Source organism: Medicago sativa, chromosome 6, assembly GCF_051527215.1.
Source record: "Medicago sativa cultivar Bolivia chromosome 6, Bolivia_mono, whole genome shotgun sequence".
Classification (NCBI taxonomy): Eukaryota; Viridiplantae; Streptophyta; class Magnoliopsida; order Fabales; family Fabaceae; genus Medicago; species Medicago sativa.
The window spans coordinates 59,676,093-59,689,621 of NC_140754.1; the positions used below are offsets into that span (position 1 = coordinate 59,676,093).

Below are 13,529 nucleotides of genomic sequence, written 5' to 3' on the forward strand. Positions count from 1 at the left end.
CATGGGGACGAACCTTTTTGTTAGAAGCTTGTTTCAAACCTCTTTTGATATATTTGTACAAGGTCGTCATGCGTTTAAATTTGATCAAGCTTGGACTTTAGCAGAACTCCTATTAATGGGACTTTGACCTCCACGGGAAGCACGACCTCCATGTTGAATATTGGGGAAGGAGGGGGGGCTGCCCCTGTTGAAATGTGTACTGAAGTATGATATTTGAGCAAAGCGAATGGTAGCACGTCGATCCAGTCTTTGTAATTGAATGTCATCTTCTGGACAATCTCCTTGATATTTTGTTTGCAGCTTCAATGGCTAAGATGCCCCAATATGTGAGAGATCTCGTCGGGAATCTCTTCATTTTCCTTCTTCAGCTTCGGACACAGGGAACTCAAAGTTGGAAGAGAGTACATGGTTAACGTGTTCAACGGGTTTATTAATGCATGATTTGATTATTGATTTTGACAAGTGTAAGTTATGATTATGCAGATATTTGAGAATGATTATATTTTTTTGGTTTTTTGTATTACCATTTTTCTAGAACAAAGCACAAAATAAAAACAAAGTCGGGATCAAAACGACCTTTTTATTAATGATGAAAATACTTAAAGCAAAAGCCCTACACAAGTTCACAGTCGTCTCGGGCAGAACGAAAGGATATTTTTTGAAAAACGAAAATCAATAAACACCACATTATTTGAACAAAGGAAATAGCTGAAGGAACAAACACAACGACACTGAAAGCGGCAAATCACTCCATACGTCACTAAAACTATGCACCAGCACTTCAGAATGAGGTCCCGTGGCTCGGTATCATATTAGCTTTGCACATTTTGATTCAAGTCTGTGAAGGATAGGACCTTGGCTTCGACTAAATCTTGAACTGCATTCCTCAAGGCATAACAACGCTCAACATCGTGACCCGGTGCCCCTTGATGGAAGTCACATGAGAGATCGGTTCTAAAACCTGCTGGCAATTTTCTAGGCATCGGAGGAGGCGGCCTGGTCTGGACATAATTCCCTTCGAGCAAAGATGGGAGCAACTCAGCATACTTCATGGGAATCGGATCAAATCGTGTCCTTGGAGCCTGTTGTCGAGGTTGTTGATGTTGATCGGCATTGGGAACGGGTGTAATAGCGGCCACATGTTGATAGGCCGAATATTTTTGCTGAGGCCGCCCTTTCACCATACTAACCTCCTGCTCTTTCTTTTTCAAACTACTAGCGGGGACACTTTCATTGATCAATCGTCCTTCTCGGACTCCTTCTTCTAGTCGTACACCCGTAGCAACCATCTCAGCAAAGTCCCTGGGGGTACTTCCGACCATATTCACGTAATAGAACTGACTGAGAGTTTTAAAAAAGAGCTTGGTCATCTCCTTCTCTTCTATGCGCGGGCTGACTTGGGCAGCAGTATCCCTCCACCGCTGGGCATACTCTTTGAACGTTTCTTTGTCTCCCTGAGTCATAGCTTGTAGATCACTTCGATCTGGGGCCATATCCACATTGTAACTGTATTGCTCCACAAAAGCTCACACAGATCTTGAAAAGTTTGGATATTTGTTTTATCTAGATTCATGTACCATTTTGAGGCAGGACTAGCCAAACTTTCATGGAAGAAATAGATAAGGACTGAATCATCCTTGGAATAGGCAGACATTCTTCTCACATACATTGTTAGATGTTCCTCAGGACAGGATTTTCCCTTATACTTCTCGAAGTCCGGTACTTTGAACTTGTGGGGTATTTGAACATTTGGCACCAAACATAGATCATAAGCAGTCTTCCCAAATACTTTCTTCTTGTGGAGGGCTTTCACATCTCGCTGAATTTCATCATATTTTTGCTGCAAGTCATTCATTCTATCATAGGCTTCCATATCCCCTGAATGGAAGATGGGCTCTTCTTCTTGTGGAATGGTATGCATCACAGGTGCTGAATAGGTCATAGTGACTGGAGGAGCTCTCATAGGAGATGGAGGAACATGAGCTACATATTGATGGGTAGGCATCTGAGCTTCACAAGCAATGGGACGGAGTATTTCGCCAGCAGTAAGAGGCGGGAACCAAGGTACGGAACGTTGCGGTGTAGAGTACTCCGGAGTATCGGCACAAAACGTCCATTCAGGGCCAATAGAAACAGTTTCGGCTTGAGTCCTGATAGGAGGAGCAGGAGGACGTGCTTGAGCAACCGTCAGTGTCTTCATCAATTCAGTCATTTCGTCCATCTTGGTCTGCATGGCTGCAATTTCCTCCCGAAGCAATTGATTTTCTTGCTCGAGAAAATCCATCTTCTCTTTATGATTGCTCGAGTGTTGTACATGCGAGTTGATTTCAGACGAGGACGCCATGACAATTTCGAGGTGGGTTGACCTTTTATGGAAGAGAAAAATTTGTGAGACTCAGAATTGAGACTATGAAATGCAGAATGATGCATGATGCTTTATGCAAAAATAGGACACATTTTTTCGAAGGACTTGTCAAAGTAATTGTAAACATCATAAGGAATATTGTTTCATTTGATAATTTGTAATTGTAAACATCATAAGGAATATTGTTTCATTTGATAATTTGAAATGTTAAAAACAGTTCCCTTAAAAGCAAAGCCAAAGACAAAGTCCTCGACCAAAGCTAGGGTCTAGTTTAAGACTTTTGAAATTGTATTCCTTGGTGTCCCTCTTTATAAGGTTCATACATATGATGTTTACAAGACGACTTATTTAAGTCCTTCGATGTTTTGATGAGAAAAAGTTTTTATGAATGAATGCATGTATGCATGGTGAGGTTAAGTCCATAATGTTGGAACTTAGGGGTAACAACGCCATTTGGTAAGGGCTAAGATTTTCATTTGCACATGTAACAAGGGTTCTATCAAGGTTCCCAAAGTTTTCAACCACATCCGAATATTTGTTAGGTGACGAGAGTACTCTCGTTCCAACAATATTCATCAGTTAGTCTCGTTTGGGTGTAGTATCGCGTGACGACCAATACGAGAGTACTCTCGACTAGCCACCGCACCACGTCCTAAAAAGCCAAGATGGGTTAAAGGTGACTAAAGGTTCTCAACTTCGACGGTCACTTGAAAGTAACATGTCATACGCGAGTACTCACGTCGACGAACGTATACCTCCAAGATCCCTCCATTGAGTGGGTTATCACATGTACCAATACCGAAGAGTACTCTTGGCATGAATACTATGATTATACCCGATCCTATCTTAAGTTCCCTCAAGTCCGGGTGTAGGACTTATCTCACCACTCACGTTTAAGAAGGGATAAAGAAGAAGGAAGAACACATATATACACGAATTTCCATCTTTTATTTTTTTGATTTTTTAAGCAAGTTATAGCACAAAATTTAAATAAGACCAAGTTAGGCTCAACCCTCTTAGGGGAGTTCCCCAGTGAAGTCGCCATTTCTGTCGCGTCATTTTTCGGAGATCAAGGCTATTTGATTAGCTTATTGACTCACTAATTTTATTTCACGACCGAACATTTTATTTTTTAAAGAAAAGGGAAAAAAGTTCAAACCACCCCATTTTGAAAAGATTTTGGGTTCGGGGGTTAGTTACATAAAGGGAAGGTGTTAGCACCCTTTATGTCCGTAGTATTCTACGGGAACCTCTTGGTTTTTTATTTAAATAATGTGCTATAACTTGCTTATTTTTTGAAGAAAAAAAAAATTTGAAATGATTAATAAAGGAGGACCTAATTATCTACATTTTATTGATTTGGAAGGACGAGTGTCCTCTGCCTACGTACCCGTGAGGGATCAAAACCTCGTAGTTCGGGGTAAAAAAAACTAACGTTTGATTGGTTGTGTGTTTTTTATTGGTTTGAAAAAAAGGTTTTAAAAATGGGAAAAGCCAAAGTGGCAAAAGAATATTTGTTTGTGTTTTTTAATATTAAAGGAAAATGACTTGAAATATGATTAAGTGGATTGAAATTTGATTAAGAAAAGAAAATAAAAAAAGACGTCGCTTGATTTAAGATCAAGGTTTATTTTAAAAAAAATATTTTTTTGTGATTTTTTGGTTATTTGCATGTTTTTGTTGTTTTTGAAATAATAGTTAAAAATGAAACTAACGGAGCAAGAAAAGATAAAAGCGTGGGTATTTCGTGGTGACTTTGGATCACCATGAAAACCTTTAACCTAATCTAGAAACAAAATAAGAGGCATACACACACGCACGCACACATGCACCTAAACTATTACAAAAAAAACCTATTAATACATTCTAGGGTCTGCGGAGGAAATAAACATGCATATTTACATTGAGCCTATATTTACATTCTAAAGTCTGACAAAAATAAATAAATTAATATGCAAAACGATGAAACTAAACCAAAATGCATGAATGATTTACATCAAGGCCTAATATACAAGCTACGTCCATATGATAAAGTAAATAATGAAAATTGAAATATGCACGATAATAAACCTAAACTAAAGATGCATGAATGATTTTTACATTAACCTAATATGCATTCTAATTATTGAAAAATAAAAGTAAGTGACATAAAAAATAAATATGCGATGAACAAATGAATGATGAATATGCATCCTAATCTAATAAATATAGGAATAATAACATGCTAAAGAAATGATAAAAAAATGCAAGAGAAGTTAAAATGCATGAAGTAAAATAAAAAGATGCAGAAGTGTGGTGTAGGCAGCAAGCAGGGGAGTGTCTAAATTAAAAAACGGGAACTGGGCTTTGAGGGAAAGCCAGACGCTGGGCTCAAATGACGGGTCGGTTTATGGGTCGGTTTGAACCGATGCAGGCCCCTAGATTTTGATCAGAAGACCAGGAGGAGCGAGGGTGTATATCTTGCGCGTAGACTAGCATGCATGTGATCAGAAGAGCCTTTAAATAGGTTGTAGGAAGAATTTCTTTCACTTGGAACAAGTCTTTCTCTCTCTACTCGTCCCTCTCTCTCAATTTCGCTCTCTCCTCTCTCTTAAGCTCCTTCTTCTTCTCCGATTGGAGTGTGGGCCGGAATGAAGTCCGACGCGGCGGTTAGCCGCCATGGACGGCGGCGCCGCCGCTGTTTAGCGCTCAAAACAACTCCTTTTTTTTAAATTTTTCGGTTTAAATCTCTTCTACTCCTATTACTTTCTTTCTTTTCTGTTCGGTTCCCTACCTTTTCAAAGTTTCCAGATATTAACCCTAATCTACAAAACAACAAATAATAGAACTACCTTTTTGATCTGGTTTGGCCTCACTGCTTCATTGATTCACGACCGGTGTAGACTTGATTTGTGTGTTGTGCGGTCAATCAGCTCTTGCTTGAACAGGGGTCAGTTCAGTTGTGTTCTGGATCGGCTTCAACTCCTTCTGATATGCCTTTCGTGATTCCAAACTGCTTATGTTGTCGCTACCGCAAGGGTGATGGGTTTGGATGAATCGGTTTGCATGATGGTTCAAAGGTTTGAGGTTCTTTCCGAATCTATTGATTGTGTACGGTTACGGCTTGAGTCGTGACGGGTTTTGATGATGTGTGTTGTTTCGAATCTGTGGGTTGTGGATTAGATTCGATTGGATTGATGACTTGTTTGAAGCTGGCCGATTGGGATTTTGGGGTTATGGTATTGGTTGAATGTTGTGGTTTGTTATTCGTGTTGGACAGTTGCGTGAGATTGGTTCTGATGTCGTGTTCCTATGCCTGGTTTATGCATTGTTATGTTGTAGGTTTCATGTGAGGAATGTGAAATTTGTGTTGTGAAAATTGACCGTGAATTGTTTGTGTTGAAATTGGTTTTTCTGCAGGTGAATTTCGGCCTCCGAATTTGTGCGTTGAAATTGGCCCCCCTTAACATTGTGTTTTGCAGGTTGTTTTATAGTGTTAGGATTCTAGGTTAAGGTTTGTTGAAAGTCTGCTGAAAATTTGTGGCTTGGGGAGGAGAATATGCAGTGTTATTGCTGGATCGATAAGGCCGAGAATTGGATTGGGATGGAGGAAGAAAGAAACGCGTACATGCTGTTTTTTGGATGAGGACCTCTTTTTTTGGGATTTTAACAAATAATAATAATAATGAAAAAAAATGAAGGATAAAATAAATAATGATAATAATAAAAACAAGATAAAGACTTAACAAAAATGACAATTAAAAAGGATAAAGTTTAAATAGAAAATTAACTAAAAAAACAATAAATATTTTTACAAGCAAAATTAAAGTTAATTAAAATTAATTTGAAAATCAGATAAAAGATGGAAATTAAAAATAAAATAAACACCACTGTGAGAAGAGGGCCCGACTCGGAATTAAATACAATGAGGTATTTTAAAATACCTCTCTGCCGAATTTTTCACTGAAAAGTCGGAGACTAATCAGGGTTAAACGACGTACGAATGTAGGGTCCATCGACACGTGTCAGTGGTATCTTAGGTCAAAAATTGGGGTATGACATCCACCATGATCACTTCTGACTTTCAAAATTTTTGATTCTTTTTCAGATTGAATTTGAGTGCAGAAGCTACTGAATACATCACACGCAACATCTTTACTCTTTATGAATTTCACCCAAGTCCATCTGCTGTAATCATCAACAATGACTAATCCATATTTACTTCCATATAAGGATGCAGTACTCACTGGTCCAAATAAATCAATATGGAGTAATTCTAAAGGTCTTGAGGTTGAAACAATGTCTTTGGTTTTAAAAGATGATTTCACAATTTTCCCTCTCTGACATGCACCACAGAGTGCATCTGAATGATAGTCAATGTCTGGTAGCCCTTTCACAAGTTGTAACTTACTAAGCTTAGAGATTAACCTCCAGTTAGCATGTCCCAACCTTCTGTGCCACATCCATTTCTTATCATTCACTGATAGTAGGCAAATCACCTTCTGATCAGCCAGTTCAGAAAAATTGATTTTATAGACATTGTCAACTCTCTTTCCCTTGAACACAATGGATTTGTCTTCCTTGTTGATTACTGTACAGTTGGGTTTTTCAAAAAGCACATCATAACCATTATCACAAAATTGACTAATGCTCAAAAGGTTATGTTGAAGACCATCTACCAACCATACATTATTAATTGAGGTAGAGGAGTTACCAATAGTTCCTGTACCTATGATCTTGCCTGTCTGGTTTCCTCCAAACTTCACATTTCCTCCCTCTTTCATTGTTAGGCTGAGGAACATGGACTTGTCTCCTGTCATGTGTCTTGAGCAACCGCTGTCTAGGTACCATGATCTTTGTTTTGGCACTGCTCTTAGACATACCTGCATCATTGACATTTTTTGATTTAGGTACCCATTGTCCTATGGGTCCTGGAAGGTTAGTACTTAAGGTTTTACTCTTCACTTCGTGTACCTTGTGCTGTAAGTTGGGTTGCTTCTGATTAACCATCACCTTAGGTTTTGGTACTTCAGAAGCAGTAACTGACTTCTTCTGAAATTTAGACTTCAGAACCCCAGATTTTGGTTTCACCAGACTCTGAGGAATAGGTTCTGATCTTTTCAGGATCCTAACCTTTGAAATCTTGGAATCAGATTTGATCATAGCCTTTGACTTAGAGTTCTTTGGCTTTGAAGTAATCTTAGCCTTAGAACTAGAAGCTTCAGGTTCTGATTGAACAACAGTTTCCAACTCAGCCCCTTCTGGTACAAAGAAGGTTTTCAGACCTTCCTTGATGCATTCACAACAAGATTTTAGATTGGTTTTCTCAAGTTTTACTTCTGGAAAACCAATTCCTCTGCCATTGTTCTTGTAAATGCTATAAATCATAGAAGTTACTCTGCTTCTGTCAATGCCAGATATAATAAAATCTTCAAGAGCAATTTCATGGTTACTTAAAGATTTTTCATTACACTTTTCTTGTAGCTTCTGACATAAGAACCTGAGCTGATCTTCATATGTTTTACACATGAAGTCAAAGCCCCTAAGTCCTTGTTCAGAAGCTTTCAGATCCAATAGAGTTGATTTTTGCTGTTGTACCAAATCAGCATATTTTTCTTTTAAATCCTTCAACTCATTGGTTCTTACTTCAAAATGTGTAAGAAGTTCTTTAAGTGACTCAACAAGTTCATCTCTGGGAATTTTGGAATATACCTCGTTTTCATCTTCTGACTCTGAATCTGATCCAGCTTCTGAAGTTGCTGTTGCTACCAACCCAACAGCTACCTTTGCATCTTCATCAGCTTCCTCTTTATCAGATCCAGATTCACTACCCAAATCATCCCAGGTTGCCATTAAACTCTGCTTAATCTGCTTCTTGAATTTGCTTGGTTTGAATGTAGACTTCTTTGACTTGTCCTTTGACTTTTCTCTTTGAAGATCAGGGCATTCAACAATGAAGTGTCCCGGCTTCTTACAGTTGAAGCATCCCTTCTGATCTTCTTTCCTTGAGCTTCTGGAGTTACCCCTTTTGGCGAGAAACTTTCTGTTCTTCTTGGCCAGATATTGAAGTCTGTTTGAGAGCATGGCCATTTCAGCAGCATCTGGTTCAGAATCTGAACTTGACTGTTCTTCCTCTTCAGATTCAACCACTTTGAGAGCTTTTGATGACTTGCCTTTGGATGGAAGAGCTATTGATTTACTCTTCTTAGTAGACTCATGTTCATTAAGACTTAACTCATGAACTTTGAGAGAACTAACAAGATCTTCGACACTTAAAGTGTTTAAATCTTTAGCTTCCTCAATGGCAGTCACCTTCGGTCTCCATCTGGCAGGTAAGCTTCTGAGAATCTTGCTTACATGATCAGAAGCAACATAGCTCTTCTTTAGAATCTGTAGCCCAGAAACTAAGGTTTGAAACCTTGAGTACATCTCCTCAATAGTTTCATCATCCTTCATTTTGAATAACTCATACTGATGTACAAGCAGAAGAGCCTTTGCTTCTTTGACCTTCTTGCTCCCTTCATAATTTGAACAGAGAGAAGCAAACATAGCTTTAGCAGTGGATTTGTCACTCATCTTCATGTACTCTGCTTTGGGTATGGCAGTGACAAGAGCTCCTCTGATAATATGATGCTTCTTGTAGAGTTTCCTCAGTTCTGGAGTATGTTTCTTTCTATCCACAGCAGCTCCTTCTTTATCAAGGACTAAATCACCAACACCATCTTCCAGAATATCCCACAATTCTTCATCTAGGCTCATGATGTAACTGTAAAAATTGGTCTTCCACCAAGAGAACTCTTCAGCATCTCCATTGAACTTTGGAACTTTTCCAACACTGGTTTTCTTACTATCACTATAATCATGTGAGACATTTTTATAGCTAGTATCACCAGAACCAGTAGGAGGAGGAATAGACATGTTTTTCTCAGATCTTTGACTGTTGCACGGTTAAGTGTTACACAACAGACCAAGGCTCTAGATACCAATTGAAGGTGAGAAAAACACAAGAAGGGGGGTTGAATTGTGTTTTGAAAAATTCTTCGTTTCTCCTAAACAACTGAACACACTGATCAGAAGCTAAGTGAGACAGCTTCTGAAGTGATGATCAGAATCTAAATGCAGCGGAATAAAACAGAGAGAGAGAAGAAGAACGACACAAAGCAATTATACTGGTTCCTTCCACAATCCGGAAGTAGTCCAGTCCCCCTTGCACTTCCAAGGAGATTTCACTAAGAGTAATATCTGATTACAATTGCTCAAGCACACAAGCAAGAGACTTCCTTTGCTCAAGCACACAAGCTAGAGACTTCCTTTGCTCAAGAACACAATCAAGAGACTTCCTTTGCTCAAGAACACAATCAAGAGACTTCCTGCTCAAGCACAACTGCAAGAGACTTCCTAACTAAACAAAATTACACAGAAAATTGTTTAAGGTTGAACACTTGATATACAATCAGAGGTGCTCACAATACAAATCAGATACAGACTCAATGGACTTAAGAATTTCTAAGATATGACTTTGAGACACAGAAATTCTAAGTGAATGCAGAACAATTTCAGCAGAGGTTTGGCACTTGTAAAAATGTTGTGAGTCTTTCGTTCAGCGTTCTTGCATTTCCAAAACTCTAAGTCTTCACTCCTTTATATAGAGGTGTGAAAGAGACGTTGTGAAATTGCCAGCACACCAAAGAGTCGTTGTTGAAGCTTGATCTTTCACCAATGATCTTTTGCCTGATTTGGTTGTTGTCCTATGAAGAACCAATTTGAAATCCATTCCTTATCCAAAGGAACATATATGCAGGCGAAACCGTATTCTGGAGTTGTTTTCTTGTCTTGTAGCGTGGACACAAAACAGAGTAGTGGAGAAGGTGGTTGTACAGTTCGTACAATAGTACAATGTCAACGCTTTCGTCCAAATTGCAAGCACATGCCTTCAAACACCTTTGAAATGACCGTTGCAATGTTCCACTAATTTTCTGCTATGTTTTCGAATCCAATAGACAGCTTTTGCAATGTAGATTCTTCAATCTTTGAATCTTTTGCAAATCCAGTTGATCTTCAGCTTCTGGTGAAATGACTTCTGATGAGGCAGCTTCTGATGATGCAGCTTCTGATGGTGCAGCTTCTGATAATTGTGGCTTCTGGACCTCTTGTCTTCAGGAGCGCTTTTACTATCTTCAGGAGCAGCTTGACTTCAGGAGCGCTATTTCTTCAGGAGCAGCTTGACTTCAGGAGCGCTTTTACTTTCAGGAGCGTATTGCCTTCAGAATCATCTAAGCTTCATTTTCTTTTGCTCTTTATTTGCTCATTCAGAACCAATCAATGATGTAACTTTTTAACTGTGGTCCTGTACATTTGAACAAATATTAGCTAGTCCAATTTACAATTTTTAATACCTTGTTATCATCAAAACTCTTTAAGGTTCATTGTTAAACATATTTTGTTCCAACAAAATACAGGGGTGTACAGACAGTGGTCAAAGAAAGATGATGGAGTTTATTCCTTCTTGAGCATAACATCACTTGATATGGATAAAATTATAGAGTTTATTATTAGTTTTTATAAATGAAATAAAAATGGAACGTGATTATAGGCAAGAAAAATGAAAAAAAAAGAAGAAGACAATACACACCTTGTAAAGTCAAGAAGGAGAGTAACCTTGTTTTGGCTTTCTGACTCCTTCTTTGATTGTAGTGAAACTAAGGATGGTTAAATGAATGAGATGCTTGGTATTATTTCTAGAGATGGAAATTGAGTGTAGTGAGAGAAGAGAAGGACGAGAGAGAAGTGAAGCTAAAAGGTTATGGAAAGGTAAGATGAGGGAAAGACTCCAGTCCCCTTTTTATAGAAAGTCTAAGGTTTATAATATGTTGCCTAGCCACGTGATTTTTCCTATGTAAGAGTTTATCTCTATCTGAAAGAGAATATCTCTTTTTGGAACTATTAGTTGTACTCCAGGTTACATCTAGTTAGAGTTGAATTGTCCTTTTGCCGGTACCTTTTATTTCCAAACATATATAATTAATAAATTTTGACATACTCATTTTATTATATTTATATTTATGTTTACGGTAGTCTAAATTTTTATGAGAACGGGTGCAGTTGACAGTGTTATGTGACATCGGTAAAAGGTGCAGAATCATTTATTTATTTATTTTTTCACTAATGTGATAGAAAAATATTCGAGTAATAAATTAATTCCCTCGACGAATAGATTATTTATATTAATATTTCTTTTGGAAGCATAAGTCAAAATAGGAGCATCCTTACATATTGCGACTACTATTTATTTATAAAATACGGGTCTTACAAGAAGCTTGAATTACATTCCCCTCCCCTCTTATGTTAAAATCTACACTTTACTCCCTCATTATTTTTTTTATTTCTAATAATCTAGCCAAAAAAAAATAAAAATATAACACACTTCCAAAAAAATAGTATTGCGGGTCTATTTTAATATAACCAAAATTTGAATACGTATTTTTAGCTATTTTTTATTCACAATTTCATTAATGTGTAGTTTTAAACCCTACAATAAAATATGAAACAACTCAAAATATAATTAAAATATGTGAAAAATTACTAAAGACAATAAAACATGGTTATTTAATTGATACTCTAAATTATAAAATCAATAGAAAAATATTTAAATTTAATTATCATTGACATTTAAATTATAAAGAAATGAATTTATTTATTTTAAATTGTAGTTTAAATTTAATATATATCATATCATAAAAATATTTATTTATGTTAAAATAGATTAAAGTGTAGTGTATATTTAATTATTAAGGGAGTGTGTTGTAATTCAAGCATCTTACAAGGGAGGGGAGTATAAATTTTATTTTTCAAGGGAAGAGAGTATATATTTTAACATAAGAGGGGAGGGGAGTGTAATTCAAGCATCTTTGAGGGGAGGGGAGTGTAATTTACTCATATTTTTATGATATATATTAATTTTGAACCACCATTTAAGAAAAATTAATTCATTTCTTTATAATTTAAATGTCATTGATAATTAAATTTAAATATTTTGCTATTTATTTTATAATTTAGAGTATAGAAACTAACTATTAAATAACCATGTTTTATTGTCTTTAGTAATTTTTCACATATTTTAATTTTATTTTAGGTTGTTTCATATTTTATAATAGGGTTTAAAACTACATGTTAATGAAATAAAATAGCGAAAAATATGTATTCAATTTTTTATTATATTAAAATAGACCCGCAATACTATTATTTTTTGAAGTGTGTTAGATTTTTTTTTTCTTTCTAGAATATGAGAAATAAAAAGAAAATATTGAGGGAGTAAAGTGTAGATTTTAACATAAGAGGGGAGGGGAATGTAATTCAAGGTTCTCTTAGGGGAGGGGAGTGAAAAGTTTTCTAATATGTTTTGAATAAGAGGGGAGTGGAGTGTATATTTTAACATAAGAGGGGAGGGGAGTGTAATTCAAGCATCTTTGAGGGGAGGGGAGTGTAATTTACTCTTTCTTTAATTTTTAAGAAATATAGACTTAATTTCAATTTTGTTAAATGCTAAAAAACATTTGTATCATTATCGATTATGAGAAAGAATATTAGAAACAAATAAGTTGGAGAAGTTAAGTAATTGATATGAGATTATTTATGAAGTAATTTTAAATCTATAGTAAGATTGAATATATAAAATCAACTAAATCCAATCTGAAAAGCCAATACGTTGTGGAAGAGTCATAGAAATTGCTGGCATCTTTTTGCTTGATATTAAGAATTCTCCCCTTTGGGGTTTCATCGATTCTCAGATTATATAAATATGCAGTGTTTCAAACCATATAGAAGGCCACGGTGCACCAAAATAAACCGTTGTTATATTTGGTACGAGGAGACCATGTGTATTTTTCTTCATTGGTCTTATATTATTACGAGTTATTGTTTTGTTTTGCTAGTCTATGTTTTTTCTATGACAAGATAGTGTCTTCAGTTTAAGACCATCTCGATCAGGAGATCTCTCCATTAAAGATTATTTTGAGTACTTAATCGGACAAAGGTCACAATGAAATATTCCAATCTTAAGTTGAATTCATAATTTTTTTTAATATTAGAATATTGAAATTGTAGTGAATTGAAACTCAAATCTCACACCAATAAATTTAAATGTATGAATCAAAAGAAAATGAGTAACCAATAATCAATGTAGCCT

At 36.4% G+C, this 13,529-nt stretch overlaps 1 pseudogene; it reads right to left on the reverse strand.

The window, feature by feature from the left end:
• Positions 1-560: 560 nt before the first annotated feature.
• LOC146915993 (uncharacterized) lies at positions 561-3,464 on the reverse strand (annotated as a pseudogene).
• Between the last annotated feature and the right edge of the window lie 10,065 nt (positions 3,465-13,529).